The 19,343-nt window shown below is 40.4% G+C and overlaps 1 protein-coding gene across 6 annotated transcripts in view; it reads left to right on the top strand.

The window, feature by feature from the left end:
* The first annotated feature begins 4,342 nt into the window (after window positions 1-4,342).
* The window catches only part of si:zfos-588f8.1, a 53,703-nt gene continuing 38,702 nt past the window's right edge, over window positions 4,343-19,343 (top strand). For 3 of the 6 annotated variants that reach the window (XR_009921926.1, XM_062395076.1, XM_062395075.1), the window contains exon 1: window positions 4,343-4,762. The gene's annotated coding sequence lies outside the window, so the exon portion shown is untranslated. The remainder of the gene's footprint in view (window positions 4,763-19,343) is intronic. The other 3 variants (XM_062395073.1, XM_062395072.1, XM_062395074.1) reach the window with 2 other exon arrangements.

Below are 19,343 nucleotides of genomic sequence, written 5' to 3'. Positions count from 1 at the left end.
TTCATAATTTAATTATAATAATTAATTTAAGAAGAAATAGACATTTCCTGTTCCCAATCAAGGCTTGAAGACATCTTTAGGTCAGGTAATGTTCCCAATAGGGGGGAACAATTTTTTCCAAGTTGGTGGCGTTAGGCCCAAGAGAACACTTTGGTCTGTAGATGTCTTCATGCGTGGACTATCCTCCAACATGTGAAGGTTTAGAAAGATCTGATGATGTGGGCCAGAGTTATAGTTCCTTTGATCGTGGCATGTGGAGAAATTCTCGGCAGCGCTGAGGCTAAACCATCGGACAAAAACACTGGAGCTTCACAGATCTGATTTTCTGGAGCAGCTACAATATCTGACCTGAACTGAAAATCAACAGTTTGCAGCTCAGGCTCTGAAAACGTCACAACAAACTCCTGTTACACGAGGTGTCAACAACACCCTCGACTGTTGAAAACGCCCTTTCTTTGAAAATATGACTTCAAACAGATCCATGACCGCAGTGTGAATGTACTGAACCAAAAGAGTGGGTGTTTTTCATGTGACGAGGCCCTGCAGGTTTTCTTCTGTAATGGCTTTAAACAAGATTGTGCTTGAGGCTTCCAGTCAGTCAAGTAATATTATTGTTTCTACAGTAAATATCCACCAAATTTCTCTCACCACTATTTTTTTTTATATATGCATGTAAACTCCACGCATAAAATCTCCAGCCAGCTAGTTGTGAATTCATCATCTGTGGGTGTAAATTTCTTTAGAGTCAGAAATTTGAAAAAGTTATAGATTACATATTATTTGAACAGATCGATGACACATCCAGTGTATCATCAACTCTTTGACTTTGGACACAGCCACTTGGTTCGTTGTTTATATGGAAAAATGTTGATAAGTGGAACTTTTTAAACATGAAGGTAAACAGCTCCAATCCTGATGTGGGTGTTTGACATGAACAAGGAAACAAATCAGAACTGTGAGATTAAGAGATAATTCAGACAAAAGGAAGAAAAAAGAAAAGGAAGTAATAGTATGACTGCTGGTCAAAGCATCAACGTCTTTTACTAAAGTGACACCCCCTGGCCTGGTTTGGTATTTCAATGGCAGCATTACAGTTACTTTTTTACCATTAGAAAATGAAATATAATAATAATAATAATAGTCATAATAATAGAATACTTTATTTTAATACTTTTGTTTTATTTTATATATCCTTTTTTATGCTTTGTATTTTATTTATATTTCTTTGCTTGTGATATATTTTGAGCATGGCTAGAAGGGAGTCTGTGACTCAAGTCTTTCATAGCCAGCGACTGCTAAATGTAATTGTTGTGCACACTACAATAAAGTCTTGAATCTTAATCTTGAATCTTGAATCTTGTTAAAAAATCTTAATTGTCCTTTCATCACACTGTATTATTATTGCTGTTATGTTTATGGAAAAATAATTGCAGTAGCCGAATATGAACAACAGGTTGTAGCATTGTCCACTTTTTCTGTATAATTTTACTAGAGTTATTGTTCTGTCTCACTGATCATTCAGTTTCTACCTCTGCAAATCTTTTTGATGTACTTAAAAAATGTTTTATTACCGATTAAATTGAATCTTCTCAAAAGTAACCGGTAACTAACAGTCAAAGAAATGTAATGGGGTAGAAAGAACAGTATGTTCCTCTGAAATCTAGTAAAAGTATAAAGTAGGAGCACTTTTCGTCAAGATTTTTGTGTTCTTGTCTTCTATCTGTGTGTTTATAATTTCGTACTGTTCTGGATGGGTGCCTTCTCTTTTTATTGCTGCAAAACAAATCTACCTACGGGTACAAATAAAGTAACCTTAACCTTAATATATAATAACTTAAGTACAATAAACTCAAAAGTGTACTTAAATACTGTATTTTTTTAATTGACGTAGGAATTTTTCTTCAATGTACGTCAGTTTCAATAGCATCATATACAGTCTCTACATACAGTGGATATAAAAAGTCTACACACCCCTGTTAAAATGCAAGGTTTTTGTGATGTAAACAAATGAGACAAAGATGAATCCTGTCTGAACTTGTTCCACCTTTAATGTGACTTTTAACGTGAACAATTCATTTGAAAAAACAAACTGAAATCTCTGAGAGGGAAAAATAAAAATAAAAAACTAAAATAATGTGGTTGCATTAGTGTGCACACCCTCTTATAACTGGGGATGTGGCTGTATTCAAAGTTAACCAATCACATTCAAACTCATGTTAAGTAGTAGTCACTACACACCTGCCATCATTTACAGTGACTCTGATTAATCCTAAAAAAAGTTCAGCTGTTCTAGTAGGATTTCCCTGACATTCTCTTAGTTGCAACTTACAGCAAGAGCCATGGTTTGCAGAGAGCTTCCAAAGCATTAGAGGGATCTCATTGTTGAAAGGTATCGGTCAGGAGAAGGGCACAAAATAATTTCCAAGGTATTAGATATACCATTGAACACAGTGAAGACAGCCATCATCAAGTGGAAAAAATATGTCACAATAGTGACATTACCAAGAACTGGACATCCCTCCAAAATTGATGAAAAGACAGGAAGAGAACTGTTCAGTGAGGCTTCCAAGAGGCCGACAGCAAATTTAAAGGAGCTGCAGGGATTTCTGGCAACGGCTGGCTGTGTACCTCATGTGACAACAATCTCCTGTATTCTCCATATGTTTTCGCTATGGGGCAGGGTGGCAAGACAGAAGCCTTTTCTTACTAAGAAAAACATCCAAGCCCGGCAAAATTTTGCAAAAATATACATGAAGTCTCCAAAAAGCATGTGGGAAAATGTGTTATGGTCTGGTGAAACCAAGGTTGAACTTTTTGGCAGTAATTCCAAAAGGTAAGTTTGGCGCAAAAACAACATTGCACATCACCCAAAGAACACCCTACCCACGGTGAAGCATGGTGGTGGCAGCATCATGCTTTGGTGCTGTTTGTCTTCAGCTTGACCCGGGGCCTTAGTCAAGGTGGAGGGAAATATGAACAGTTAAAAAATAACAGTCAGTTTTGGCACAAAACCTTCAGGCTTCCGTTAGAAAGCTGAAGATGAAGAGGAATTTCACCTTTCAGCATGATGCGACCCAAAGCATACATCCAAATCAACAAAAGCATGGCTTCACCAGAAGAAGATTCATGACCCAGCCAGACCCCAGACCTGATTGCAATTGAACACCTGTGGGGTGATCTGAAGACCTGTGCACAGGAGATGCCCTCACATCTCCTGAAAGATGTGCCATGCTATTAGACTCCTACCCAAAAAGACTGAGTGCTGTAATAAAATCAAAAGGTGCTTCAACAAAGTATTAGGTTATGGGTGTGCTAACTTATGCAACCAGGTTATTGTAAGTTTTTTTATTTTTTATTTTTCCTCCTAATAGATTTCAGTTTGTTTTTCAACTGAATTGTTCATGTTATAGGTCATATTAAAGGTGGAAAAAGTTTGGACAGGATTTATCTTTGTTTCATTAGTTTACATCACAAAAACCTTGAAATTTAGGAGTGTGTAGACTTTTTATATCCACTGTATACAGTGGATGGAGTACAGAATGAAGACAGGTATACAACGTGAATTTACACAAGCATACTGAATACTTTTGCAAAACCTACTTGAAAAAACTGGTTAAGCAGTAATCACTGAAGATAAATAGGATAGGTTAAACACATGAGGTGGTGCATCTGGGGACATTTTTTATTGAAATACCACTTTTGTTGTTGTTTTACATTTGAAGAATCTGTCACCATTTACCTCAATTATATTGGATTTGGCTGCCACTCTGTTTAGTGCACATTACCCATCCATCCGTCAGCATAATGGTGAACAGATAATGAGTGCATTTTTATTGTTTGGTGAACTATCCCTTAAACACTATCTGACGACTAAAAAAGAGAAGTTGTGTTCAAAACTGGTTCCTTTGGTTTCATGGTTGGTCGTACATGAATGTTATGCCTCATTAAATGTACACACAATGTAGGTCAAGTAGTCAATTTACATGCAGTGTATTGCTGCTGAGTCACGCAGAATGGAAAACTGCTTTGTCATTTTTCTCATTACCAAAATAACAGCCTTTACCATGAGCATGAAAGGCAATATTCCAATACTAATCCTCCATCGGCAGAGTGCTGAGTAGACCATGAGTGAATCGTCATCTCTCGTGGTGAACTATCCCTTTAAAAGCCAGAGGGCTGGGCGCCACCCCTTGCAGGTGCCGCCGCACAGAGTCCTGCAGGGGGCGCTGCTGTCTAACGCCGCGCCTCCAAATCAACAGGGTTCCTTCATTGTATAGAATCTGGCTTGTGCTCAACTTTTTTTTTCTTCCGTCGCTCACACCGCTGCTGTTATTTCTGCAAAGAGAAAGGAAGTAAGGACAGGCTAGCAGCTAGTTAGCCGCGGCGGAACAACACAGACCGTCTGTCAGCGCCACAGACCGTTTCTCCTTTTATCACCTCACACGCGGAGGAGGGGGGGTTTCCACGTGAAACGAGCGGGCACGGTTTTTCCCTCTGGGTTGGTTTTATTTTTTTATTTGTTTCTAGTCGCTCCGGTTTCAAACCGTCAAACTCTGAGCTTTGTCTGTGTGGGACTCCGGCGTCGTTAGCCTGGTACCGTCCCTGCTCCGCCCCGAGGAGAAGAAGAAGGAGAAGAAGAAACACAGCAAGAGAAAAAACCCGCCACTTTATATCTTCCATTTATCAGTCCGGGGTTCGGTTGAACCGCAGCGGGATGCAGTGGAGGATTACACCGAGACAATGAGACAACCAGCCGGGGAAGGTACGTCCAACGCGGGGTCTATTCACCACGTCGCTCTGTAATCAGAAGTTTACGGCAGCGAGGTGAATGGGTAAAAGTCACCATGTTCATTATTCATGATAAAATACGTGTTTCACTCTCACGGCTTCCAGGCAGTGTGTTGACAGAGCTGCAGCAGGAAGTTATCATGAAGTGGCCAGGCACTGAGTATCTCCCTCAGCCTTGTGTTAACTCCTCTCTTAGGGTTTTACTCCCATTTTTATTTTTACAAAAGACAAAATGGAGCCACTGGATCAAACCCTAATTTATCCTGAGTGCCTTTGGTTATGATAGACACCGAAACCAGCAGCTGGTCTGTCTGGTCAGAATCACACAGCTGTGGTTGCATCTCCAGTGTGGGACTGGGCTGAGAATGTCGGCTGACTTGTTGCAGTGCACTGTTCCTCAGGCCCTGCTGCATACTGTTGTCTGCTCCAGACTCCACAGAGCTCGACATAACTCCCACCAGGGACGACCTGTCAGGGCGAGACGATACGGCGATGTTACACCGAGATGAAAGAGAATGTCAGTCGCTAACTATAATTATCGCGATACGTTTGAAGACAGATGTTTTTGGCTCATGAGTGAAGCTTGTGGTGTAAACTCTTATGTACGATCAGAGAATCACAAACACTTGACAAACAGCAGAGTATTTTATAAATCTGACGTAGATCAATTATGTGTTATACCTCTTCACTGTGCATAACACATAGGCAATATATGTATATACATTTGACTGAGAATTATATTGCGAGCCTCGCCTTCACCCTTTTATTTGCACGGCATAGCTTAAATGTTGGCTTTCCCCCAAACTGAACTAACAGCTGCTTTGCAGATAACTGCCAAAAAAAAGTTCATAAAGTGGCCAGTCTGGCTGAGTAATATCAGACCGCCTCTCCCTACTTTTCCTGCCATTGCACAGCAGTAATTGCTAGGATGCAACTAACTACTGCCAACGTAAAACACTGTTTTGTTTTATATCTCCTAGCTCTAGTCTTGACCTCTACATTGATCATGATATTTAATAAATTCCAGGAGGGCATGGTGGCCAATGATGTGAACATAAACACATTTATATCAGTCAATGTCGATAAGTACCGTGGTAAATGTCACTTCATTGTTTCTTGTAAGTTTAAAGATTGATTTTTTCTCCTTTGTGAATGTTATGGTTTTAAACTCGTCTTAATGGACATAGGATGACTAACAGTTAAACATTTTACCAATCTTGGATCAATTATGTGTTGTACCTCCTCACTGTGCTTGCAAAATGCATAAGAATTACATCGATATATGTTGAACCATTGGTGTATTGCTATATTTATTGATATTATTCTCTTGCCCAGCCCTACTTTGATGGAAAACCTTTCTCACCATATCAATTTAGAGGTCTAGCATTAGAAATATGAGAAACCAGATCTCCCAACTTCTTGACCTTTAAACTGATCATGATATTGAATATACTCCAGTGTCATTTCATATTAAGACTAGGCAAATGTGTTTAGAATCAGTTTTTTGTAGCAGCTTCCTCCATACAGTAGCACGTCAGCCAAACCCTAACAAAGTCGTCTTCACAAGCTGCAGAGCGAGGCTCTCTGCTACATGACTAATGTCTGGGTGGTGGAAAAAAGTAATCATACATTGGAGCATTAAAATTACACACATATGCAGTTCACTTAGAAGTTCCTCTCTGTTTCCCTCTTTCCATTTCTGTGATTTACTGTGGACTGAATACAGTTGTGCTCTTGCACTGGCCTAACAAGTAACTATTTCATCATGCTGCAATAATGTATTTACACTATTCTGTCACACCAGCAGCTCCATGGCTCCGTCAGCCACAAGTTGTGAAACAGGCCTTCAGGAATAGACTGAAAGAAGCTGTCAGGCTAGAGAGTAGGAGATTAAGAATTTTACTTACTGGATGGTTAAGGGGAGTTCACTTAATATATGGTCTGTATTTATCTTGTCACACAGCATATGTGTGGCATCAACAAGTTGTGGGCTGCAATAGATTCCATTTGCATTCTTGTTTTATGAGCAAGTTACTAGTTGAGTTTAGATTTTTACCTCGGTTAACCAAGTTGTTTTCATCAGTGTTTGTTTGTTGCTGAGGAAGATTACACAAATCTACTGAACAGATTACCAGGAAACTTGGTGAAAGGATGTGGTATAGGTCAGAAAAGACCCCATAAAATAGGGGGTGGATCCAGAAATTTTGTTTGACATTCTTTAACATTTCAACATACAGAGTTTTTCAAATTTCTCATCATTTTCTTCAAGAACAATTCATGGAACTCGGTTTAAGGAAATTCCGGCATGTTGAAGGTACTGATACTTATGAGTGTGTGTTATTTGGTGCATATCCAAACACAAATCAGGGATCTAGTGAATTTAAATGTGGTTTCTTACTATCAGACTGTTGGGCCTTGGCAGAGGTGTGCACTCTCTGAATGGCATTCTAGTTTTATTTGGAAAAAATGGTAAACTGCTTGTTTAAACGTTGGGTCAAGCAAATTGTAGCCCTTTAAATAACAATAACAAGACAGTCTGTGACAGTCTTTTCTGATTTCTACTTATCAAGCCTCTACATTCAGTATTTATTCATGAATACATTTAATTGCGAATAAATGACCATGTATCTTAGCATTTGTTAATTTAACAGTCAATAATAGAGCATCATAGAGCATTATTGTTGAGAAACTGTGTGTAACGTTATCAGTGACAATAATGGTAAGTTACTTAAAAATAATAACCATCTTCTTCAGTTGTATTGTATAAGGAGGGGGACAAAGGAGGTGAGTGGAGCTGTCGTGGTGCATTTTTTGTGCATGGCACCTGTAAGCCTGGTTTACACAAACACTGTGCTCTGGATCAAGCATCAGCATATTCAATACAATCAAGTTCCCCATCTGTCAAATTCAAAAATCTAATTAACATCCCAATCCCTCAGAGAAAGCTTGAGTGTCAAATCTCCATATATTAAAAAGCTTTCTGTCTCACAGTTTCAATTAAAGTAGCTACTGAGAAGTTTAAGGAGGCAAGGAGCAGCCAGGTGACTGATTACAGATGTTATACAGATATGAACACATAATGCTTGTGTGGATGGCATTCAAATTGGCTGTTTAATAAGAGAAATGTGCTTTCCTCCCTTTGAATAGGCCTGGCCTACTACTTTCAGATTATTGCACAGGAAACAGTAATCCTTTTAAATCATGTTGCAGCACAATCTATTTTACCCCATAGGTCTGTGAAATGACCATCAACACTCAACCAGTGCACAGACAGGCTCTCTGCCATGTTTGAAAGAAAAGGGCCATATGGCCCCCTTCTAATGGTTTGTACTCTACGAGCCCCACTGCAGAGCTGACAGTGTTGGAGGACAAGAGGGGGGAGGGGAAGGAAGGAAGACCAATTACATCCTCAGCTCAGCCTGGAGTTCTAATTGGTGTACACGTCTTGGTGCATGCATTTGTGTGAAACTGCAGTTGAAAAGATAATGGGCTCAATCATGAGTGGTGCCAGAGAGACATCCAAGGGTTCCTTCAGACCAGGCTTTGATATTCTGCTTCATTGTGTTCATTATCAGCCACTGAACTTTACATTGTGTGTCTTTATATTCTTAACATACAACACTAAAGATATTATAATGATAACAAATGTATGCATCTTTTTTGTAATGTCTTAGCTGCAGGGTTGTATATAGATGTATATATTTAGGTCTGTTGTCATTTTGCCTTAACCTGAACCAATTTAGAGGAACTGATGTTGTTTCCTAACATGCTTGTAAGACAAACTGTTCTCTGCTACTAGCTCAACCGATTTTTAAAGGTGTTTTGTGAAGAATCGTTATGAAATGGCTTAGGCTTGATTATGCATTGCTGCAATCGTGTAATGTGTCGTGTGGTTAGTTTCATTTAGGCATTTGTATTTTTAGCTGATGAGTTAAGCAGTGTGGTATTGGTGTTTGCGTTGCAGATAGCAAAAACTACTTTGTCGGGGTTGCAATTCCTCTGACAGCAGTTCTGCTTAGTGTCCATCTTAACTCATGTACTTTCTGGGTGAAATTGTGCTGGGGTTTTCTACATTTCTACAAAATGTTTTTTTTATCATTTAAGAGGGAAGGCAGGTCAAATTAGCATGTGCAAAATCTCTGGTTGCGAGTGAAGAAATCTCAAACCTGGTGCAGAAATTCATCTGATTGACTAGTTTGAAATCTAAAGATGTTTAAATTGTGACCGTGTTCATGCGCATCCGGAATAACGCTGTTCTTGAGTTACTGTGTGTGAGGAAACGGTGACAGGAGAACAGGTTGAGTTATGATGCACACTGGCAGCACAGTGAGTCCCTGAGCTGCAGGCCTTCTATATGTGCAGCTGGTGAACTGGGCTAAGATGATGTAGGGTACCTGTGGAATGACGCAGACACCTGCAGTCCTGTGCCTCTGTGAAACAGCTTTGCTACTTCACATGAACCACCTAACTTTACTATCTTGAAGCTATTACAATGCCATTTCTCATTACTTTTGTTTGCTGCTTCATAGATAGCCAATTTCGCATTGCCAAGCTCAAGAAGAGTCAAACATGTAGAGCCTTGTGCTTCTATTTACCTGTGGGCTCCTCAGGAAGATTTCTGTTACTTAAACTGCTGAGGAATCCCCGGCTGGGTTGGGATACGTGTCATTCTGCCTTTTGTTGAGCTGTGGGCAGGTTCATGTGATATATTAATAAAATGTCAGAACAGCAGAATCCAAGATCCAATATCGCTCAGCCATTGAAAGAGCTGCATCTTCATATTCCCACATGGCAGAGGTTGACAGCTGATTTTATTTTGGCAGCAAAGGGTCAAAACTGCACAATTCTTATCAAAGTTACCCATTGAGACTGTCAATCTATCTGGGTGTACGAACAGAGAAGGGATGAATGGAAAGAAGGTCAGAGAGGATAATGGGACACCAGAATGTGCTTTTTGTGTACATATAGTGGGTCAGTTCTTAGTCTCATCATGTGACAGGAATGCTCCAGGGACTGCCTTTCTTTGGCGAAAGACGGGGAGAGAAAAAAATGGCCCTGCTAAATGAGCTTTGCAGTGTGGATTTGCAGTGACCTGTATTCCGTCGAGACTGGACCCGATGGAGAGAGTCTGCTTTACCACGAGGAGAGGAATAGAGAGGGAGAGTTGTGGGGTTTGAAAGATTCAATTCCACAAACTCCTTGGTAACTTCCAGTGTGGCGAGCAGAATTTATGGGCTTTATAAATAGACCCAGCTGTAATGATAGGGTATAAGTGAAGAAAAGGCAGTTCTACTGTTTAGGTATGGCCTACTTGCATCGCATTTGTTTGTTTCGCCCTAGTCTTCACTCGGCCGTCATTGCAGTGTCGAAACACATCAAGTCAGGATAATTGGGATCAAAGCTTGATTGTGATAATTATGATTACACCAAACCTGCCTGTTCAGATTCTGATTATAGGCACAGTGATAAGCCAGAATATACAAGCAAAGAATTTTCCATCCACTGAAATGAATAGGGGTCTGTCAACGTCACCAAAGACACATTTTCACACTGGGGTAACTCAAGCTCACTGGTTTCATATGGTATTAATGTTGAAATGGACATGTTACATCTCTATTTCTATCCCCAGCAGTGTTTGCATGATTAGGGTTAGGGTAGGTCATGCGATCAAACGTATGGACAGGAGTGTGAAGTGAGAGACACCAACAATAGTCCAGTTTTAGCAGATGTACTTTATCTCAACAGCCCTGGTTTTCAAAAGATTTTCCAGCTTTTGGGCTCTTTAACAGTTAATTTTGGAAGAATAGTTTGGCATGAGATGGTGTGTTACTCTACACTGGTGACCCTGAAGCTTGGGGTTTAACTCTGGCAGTGACTCCAGTGGTTGGAGATGTCCCAGTGAGAGCCTTCAACATGGCAGCCAAAAATGAACAGCAGCCCCACAGCAGGGATACAAAAACAGTTCAGCTAAAACAACACTCAGAAAACGTCCATAGGAGATGATGACATCTTTCTACTGTTTGATTGTCAACATGGACACATCTGTAAAAACTACTTCCTGACATTTACTATGTTAGATGCATTAATATCACAACTGGTGAACAACTTAGAAAACCTATTGCAAGAAGTATAGAATCTAATCTGTGCTAAAGACTGAGTTAAACAATTGTGCTGAAGCCTTTTGTCACTTGCTATTCACAACCTCAGCCACAGTGGTGAGTGTGTTTGTCTATCTTTCCCACTGAGGCATTTTAAGGGCTGGCTCGGACATTTTGCCCAGTCTCGAACCAGTTCCATTTGTTTCCACAGCCAAATAACTGGATCTCAGGCGGGAAAACTGGTTAGACTCTGGCACCAACATCTCGCTGGTCTAAAAGGAAGAACTGCTTGTGTCATGTGTAGTCTGCAAAGAATGTTACAACAAAGTGAACCAACATGGTTGAAAAGAGACACTGTAGTCGACCATTGTTGATGTTGTTGCTTAAGGCAGGGTTAGTGCTGCTGGGAAATCAGAGACGTACAAGTAAAATACAGTGACATAATGTCGTGGCTCTAGCCCTTGTTAAAGCAAACTGATTCTTAAAAGTTTAGCAAGTTAAGCCAACTCTAAACCAGCCCTAGCACTAGGTTCACCCTGGTCAAAAAGAGCTAGTGTGTGTGGATGCAGATTGACTAGCTCATGGCTGTGGTGAGTGCCATAACCTCCCCCTCATCCTGTCTGCGGACACTTCTCCTGCCCTTGGCTCTGGGTTATGGGCAGAGAAAAGGCACACCCTGAGGCTCTATTTGCTGTGCAGTGCACCATTGCTCAGCTCTAAGGGTCTCAAAACCTTATGATAAGGCATCCCTCAGTAGGTTGACTCTATCTTCGTTAACTACCTAAACATCCATCATTGTGACATCCATGCCATTGTTAGGAAACACAATCTCTCCATAATGCTAAGGACATCTTTTAAGAGACTTGCCATAAGAATATTGTTTTGGTCTTTTTGTTGACTAAACTAGCTTGAATGTTGACATATTTAAAACACTTCCTCCAACAATCTGATTTTAAAACCCTCATCTTAATCACCTCACCTGATTTATTTTACACTTTAGTAAAACCAGATGTTCCATTATTTCCACGTTTAATTGTACATTTCTGAAAAGGCATATAGCTGAGATCATATTAGTGAAAATAATGCTTGCAGTTCTTCAATACTAAGTGTTTCCTTATTGAAACATCTTTTACTTGTCCCATTCATATTTTGGAGATGCAAGTACAGAGGGAAAATAGTTAAGTCCCTATAACGGTCTCTATTAAGGGAATTTAACATTACCCAGACAATACCATCCTCCAAGTTTAAAAGGCGTCTGTATATTGACATAGAAAAGAGACATACTCCAGCGCCCCACCTTACTCGCTGCCTTTGAAATGAAGGGAGGAAAAAATGAATAACCTCTGTCAAACAAGCTGTTAGAGATGACAAACCATTCCAGTACATGTGCCAGGGCGGAGGTAAGCCACTGTGTTACTGAGGAAACTGGATGGTACAGTTGGAGCATATGATGCTTGTTCTTGTGATTAGTCGAAGATCTGTATCCAAGTATTTTATTGTGCTTTTTGTTTATAATACCAATTAAAATTGTAGGGGATAGAGCGGGTGTTCTGCAACAATAATGTTGCCGGTTCGAATCCCACTCTTTCCCATCTGCATGCCTAAGTGTCCTTGGCAAGATACTGAACCCCTTTATGAGAACCCTCATAAATGCTGAGTGTTCTTAAAAAAAAATGTAAGTCGCTTTGGACAAAAGCGTCAGCTAAATGACATGTAATGTAATGTAATAACATAGTTACTGTGACGACAAGGTAAATCACGTTCTTAGAACAAAGTATGGTGTTTACTCACACTTTATTGCTTTGATCATGGTTTGATCTAGCTATTTGTGTTCAGGAAACGTTGTAATGTTTGCCCCACGATCCTTTGTGACCGATCTTGGTTGTCTTCATGAGAACAATGTCGCATAATGTATATGTACATAATTTTTCTGTTTGACTGGATTCATGTGGGCCTTTTACATATGCTTCCAGTCTGAATATATATATATATATAAGTAAAATACATGTGTTTTCAGGTATTTTGTGTTCAGAATTGGTGTTGAACTCTTGGTGATTGGAACTCAGTCTCACCACTGGATACCTGAAAGGCTGTGGAGGGTGACAAGAAAAGTGAAATATCAAAGCACAGAGGAGAACAGACTGGGGAGGCACAGATGGGGAGAGAGGTGGAATGAAAGAGAGATGGAGCAGGAACAGTAGACCTTGGCCCTCAGCTCTCTGTTGGCTCGGCTCTGCTCTGCTCTGTTTGTTTTTACTCTATTTTTACCGAGCAGTCCGACTCCATGATGAACGACTCCATATGTAAGTTACATTTCATCTGACTAAAGTCATCCAGGATTTCTGGCACAGGTGAGAGAGGGGGAGTGTTGATAGATCTCATGTGATCTGTACCAAAGAAAAGAAAGGGATCAGAGGAAAAAAAATCTATCCTTCGTATTTTCTTTTTGTATCTTATCCATCATTGGTTTAATCTTTCTCCTGTTATTGTCTAGTCCTTTTTGAACCAGTGTGGACGGGGAGATTTAGAAAAAGGTTGTTGGAGGTTTACATTAACAGATTATCCTAAGATGCTTACCATACACACGTATGTGTGAACATTTTTCAGGCCAACCAAACATCATCAGGACGCACCGCATGAAAGATGCTCAGTAGATTAATCTAGCAGCACTGCACACTGTACAATCTATTGTACATTACATTATGCCATTTCTCTTTCGTTATTCCTTTTTCATTAAACATCTGTCATCACAAGTTCTTTATTGTTTTCCCTCCTGCTGGTATTTGTCCTGTTTTTAGGTTCAAACTGAGGTCAATGTATTTATTAAATGTAGGCTGAATAATCTTATGAACGGAATTTTCACACATATTAGGACACCCACAACAAAACTTGGCCAAATTAGAGAAGAGATGCTTAAGTCTATGTTTGCCAATTTAAATCTCAGTTTCTTCTTGCTACCTGTGTTGCAGGATTTGATATCAAGACATTAGCATTGTAACCAGATGCCTGGACTTTTTTATTTAGTCAGGAACAAAGAAAAGTGTGACTGGTTGCAGGGGTAACAGATTTTAAATAGCTATGAGCTATTCTACTAGACTATTCTGGTTCTACAATGGAGTCATGTGTCTGGACAAGTGTTTTTTGAGTAGGGTAGCCCACATGAGTGAGCGTGTACAATAATCCCCTCTGTGTGCCTCCTTCCCCTTGCTTCCTTTTCTCCTCTTCCTGATTTCTGTCTGCAGCTGCCCCACATCTCCAGATGGCGTCCTGTATGTTTCAGTGTTTGCACGTGGAGTTTATCCTGGTGGAAGGAAGTGTTTCCTTAACTGGAGATCATCCTTTAATCCTCCTTTTTTTAATGATTGCATTTATAGTAGATTGACACAAAGGGAGATTATACTTTAATCATCTTTAAAATGATTGCATGTACAGTGGATGGACACAACATGAGTAGTAATCACTGCCCCAAAGATTCAAAAATACATCTTTTGCATCATTTGGAAGAGCCTACTAGCCTCATCTACACAGATAAAAAGTTTAAGTAAAAATAAAATCAATTATCTCTAAAACTACATTTTGTTTATGGAGCTGCTGGAATGTTGGGAAACAACAAGAAAAGGGGATATTAATGCTATTCATGTTTTCATTACACCCCATTTGTTTATTGCTTCCCTAAACTAGTCTATTAATCCAACATGGTTTAGATGACTGGTCCGGAAAGCACTCCGGAATCTACTGTCACCACCAACCAGTGAGGAATCCCAAAGCAGCCAATCAGATTGAGCAGAGACTTCTGGGTTGCATTAAGTCAAACATGCTTAGGCCTCACTGGTCTGGTGTATTTCATGTGGACGCTGCTGCTTTGAATCTAGAGTTTCAGCACATCACACTGATTAAAAACATCAAGTTTTCTATACCGTCTTGGTTGCCTATTCTTAACCTCTGGAAGAAAGAACCTTGAGATTTGAATCTGTGCAATGCAGACGTTAAAGGTTGGATTCATTTTGGGGGAAATTTGCATGTCTAGTATTTGCATGTCGATTGCAACAGAGCAAACTGGCAGAGATAAGATGTGTTTCAATACAAAGCGTTCATATTATCGTGCGACACTCACATCTGTTTTGCTGGCATCTCTGCTCTGCTCACTGGGGGAATTTCCTCTGGTTTGACTGACTGTGTGACTGTTTAGTAAAGTGACATCATATGCAAATCAAAAACACCAGTGCATTGTTTTTCATGGGTAGCCCACTTTCCTCAAGTCTAAGCTTCTCCTCTCCTCAGTGTGGCTTGGCATCTGGACTGTGTTAAAGCAGCAGTGCCAAATGTTTGGCAGGGGGGACCTGAAGGGGGGGGACTAGCAGGGGGTCGAATGAGAGGTATTGGAGGGTAGCATTAGGGGAGATCCTGTGAAAGACAGTGGAATGAAGGGAGATATGGAGGGAAAAAGGGGCACAGTTAAGGATGCAGTTAAAAAGAAAGCGCTACAAAGCGGAGGCAGACGGCTGGTGAGACACGGGGGAGTAGTGTAAGGCTGTACCCAGGCCTCTTAGATCCCTGACCTGTAGTGAAACATACATGCAGTGGGAGTTCATAAAGTTGTGTCTGAAACTAATGTAGGATGGCCTCAAGCAACAGCCATACACACTGTCACACAGGGGGGGCCTCAGAGGAGTAATACAGCCACAATTTCATGTTGTTTTAAATTAGTCTGTCCACAGTGTTTGCAGCTAGCTCCAGCTGTTGTGGTTCTCCCCCCTCGCTGACTGGGAATGATCTGCGTGTGATACGGGGTCATACCTACCTCCGAGGGATGTCGAATGAACAGCAATCGGCTTCTGTTTGTCAATACTTTAGCCAGACACATGATATTTGGAGTGGAGGATCAATACAGTGCAATCAGATGACCAGGGAGTAATTGATTACCACTGTCCCTCGCAGTCATGGTTATTTAATGTGACAGTCGGACGGCTATCTTTAGTTAAGTTGTTGTTTGGAAATCTAAGCAGTCACTGGGCTGTGATCAGACTCTCATATCCTGATATAGTCATTTCATATCCACATAAGGATTCATATGAAAATACAGCATGTTTTTTGTGTGAATTAAATTAATAGATGGCTATAAATAGATTTGTTTTTGAACACTTTATTAGATTTGTGGCTCTCATCAGTGCAAACAAGATCGATTTGTGTCACATTCGCTCTCCTCCATTCTCTAACAAATAGAGTAATTGAGCATCATTTGAAAGAATAGGTGTTTTTTGATTGTTACGTTAGGGAAATTATACAGGCCATGTCAATGTGATAGGGAGTTATACAAAATAATCCATCACAGTCCATCTTAAATGAACCATCTATTACCTTTAATATCCAACTCTGCATTTTATGTTCCATTTCTTGCAGGTTACTTGTAGAAGTGAACGTGACTCTGAGCATGAGCTTGAGCTCCATGTTGAATAAATAGGGTAATATCAACAAGTCAAAGACTGGATCCCGCTGACTCCTCCTTTATCCTCCGCTTTAGATGGAGGCAGCAGATGCTCCTCAGTACTGGTTTTATTGTTTGTGGTCGGCCAGCCTGGGAGCTGACTCAAAGACAGGGGGGAGGATATGAGCTTTTAGTACCTTTTTTTTTTCTCCTTCTTTTTTCCTTCACTTTCTCCTCATAGTTCTCTATCTGCGTTTGTCTCATTGAGCCCAGTTGGTGTCTGCTCGATGAGTTAATTCCCCGATTGAGGTTTTAGTCGCCGTCAACAAAAGGCTGCATCTTTCAATAGGCCACATGGCTGTAGTAGGAGGGCTCTGATCCTTTTAAAGGCGTTTTGGGTGCATCTGCACTTCACATAGAGCCTCAACCCTGAGGCTGATTTACCATCAGCAGCAACAGGAGCAATCTCTCTCTCACAAAAGTCCTGAGTGCATTAAGGAATACCTAAGAGAATATACACACCACACATGCATGGTCTGAAAGCTAGAGGGGATACACACAGACAAACAAACACACTCATGCACACAGTGAATCTGTACTTCCCTTGCTTCTGCCTCTCATTGTGCCCAGAGGACAATGTAGCCTGCTCTGGCAAATAGCCAGTCCCTCTCATCTCCATTAGGTCATGTAGAGAGAGTTGTAGGGGTGATGGATACTTCAGTGGCCCCAGCTCCTCTCTCCACAGGGAGAGAAAAGGAACTGGGCCTCTACGGATTTGCCGCCATGCACACAGATGTACCCGGGAGAGGCTGTAGATGGACCTGGTTACTATGAAATGTTTGAAATTCAGTTAAAAAACTAAATTATTACATTTAACTTGAAGACAGATGTTCAAATGATTACCCTCCCCAGCCATACAAAGCCTTTGGCTGGTCCATCATTACAAACACATGTTGTTGGAACAAGTGTAGTGTAAACCCGCAGAGTCTATTTACCTTTTAATCAGGCTCACCAAAGATATCAGAATAATACAAAATTGATTGCATCTGAAAAATTCCATTTATTAAAAAGAAGATGCTTCATCAAAGCCCTGGAATGACTTATATAGGACACATGTGGAAATAATTTATCTAGCATTGAGGCTATTGGAGGAAGAAAATGATTGTTAACTTTTGTACTTTAGTCTTTTTAGATTTTAGACATTTACTAATGTCGACACAAAAATAACTCGTACAAGGACCTAGTTTGCCTCCATCCACTGTGTAAGATCACAGAGACAATGTGCTTTTTTGAAACCTTTCACATCGTATACTCGTTCACTCAGAGAAATTAGAGCAAGTGCAAGCCCCAACCAATCAAATTACGATAATACGATGGAGGAGGATGTGGCATCTGGTGACCCTTGTCTGTGATCATCTGGTTGCGGATCATATTTCCTGTGTACTTCTTTTAAGCATTGCATTTATGGTAAGTAAAGTTTGTTGGTACGACCTCATAAGACCTCATGTCCTTAGCATGGAAATGTGATTTTTGTCGTTATGGTGATCCTGCCGGCACCAATGGTTGGGCACATCCACGTCAAGCGTTAAAGCAATCCATCTGGTGACTCTTTATCGCCTTACCTATTTCCCCCTTTTTTTTTTTGTTGTGTATATGACTTGGTAATGAACATAATCCTTTTAATAATACAGGGAGCCTTTATTTGTCTTTGTCATTTGAGGTTAGTTAATTCGTTAGCTATGTGACATTATTTAGTTACTTTTTTTATCAATCTAAAGAACATTCCGAAGTTGTTCGTGAATGTAATTGAGAATGTCTGACTCCATAATGGATTGTAACACTCATTGTCTTGTGAGTGACTAGTTAATTCCATGATGGGAGCTGCTTGTAGCCCTGACTCATTAGGTTAAGTCCTGTGATGCTGAAGAGGGAACGATGGGAGTCACCATATCTTGGGTCCGCACACACTGCTGACCTCATAACTCGTTTCCTTTTGATTCACTTCTTTCTGTGTGTGTGTGGGTGTTTGTGTGTGAGACGTACAGTCAGGGAGAGATGGGAGGAGTGAGAAGGAGAGTTGACATCAGTGAGACGCAGAGAGACAAATCCAGTTGATCTTTGTAGACCTTGTATGTGTCATTTGGTCAGTCACTTCCTGTAAGATCAGAGAGTCAGCCGGTGAAGTTTCAGCACTGACTGGCTGCTCTGTTTACACAGTGCATGACATATGAGTGTGAGTATGTGTGAGTATGTGCCAGTCTTGGGAGGTCCATTAGGAGGAACATTTACTGTGTGTAATCACAGATTTAGAGAATAATACTCAAGGCTTACACTCATTTTAAGTGAGATCATAAATACTACAACAACTGGCCATATAAAGGCAAAACATTTATTTTCTCTATCCACTAATTGGAACTGTAGACTTACTTTTGCTCCTCCTATCCTGCTTCTATGGGTGGAGCGATTTCTTTGAAGGTGGGCGGGGGAGACAGAGTCGGAGCTGGAAGGAAGGAGAGAGTGTGTTAGACCTGGCTGGCTTCATTCATGTCAGTGACCGTCTATCCTATCAGCTTAGGTTATATGAAATTATACTTGTTTTATGCAGTTGTTTTTTCGTCCTCCTAATTTGACATTGAAGTGTTTTACTCTCCCTGTGCAATTGATCAGAGATTAGGAACACCATTGCTCTTTCAAAACCCTGCCTGTCAGATTTAAAGCATATAAAAAGGGGCAATCATTCCGTGTTGACACCATAGGTCACTGAAATATTGACCCTCACACAAGAGCATCTCTAATAGTTCCCCTGTGGCAGAGAAAATCAGACGAGCAGCCCACACACAAACACGTGTGGCCTGAGAGACAACAAGTGATGCAAATAACATTTCTGTTGTGCTGATTGAGCTGAGCAACATTTCTACATCTTTCATCTAGAAAATGTTGTGAAATGGTGTGGAAACTTTGTATCATTATTATCATGGCAAAAATGGAAATAGTTCAGTATAATCGCGGTATTATTGAAATGCACTAAAAAT

Source organism: Platichthys flesus, chromosome 9 (assembly GCF_949316205.1).
Source record: "Platichthys flesus chromosome 9, fPlaFle2.1, whole genome shotgun sequence".
Classification (NCBI taxonomy): domain Eukaryota; kingdom Metazoa; phylum Chordata; class Actinopteri; order Pleuronectiformes; family Pleuronectidae; genus Platichthys; species Platichthys flesus.
The sequence above is the reverse complement of the archived record's forward strand: the minus strand, read 5'-3'. Positions and strand labels throughout refer to the sequence as shown.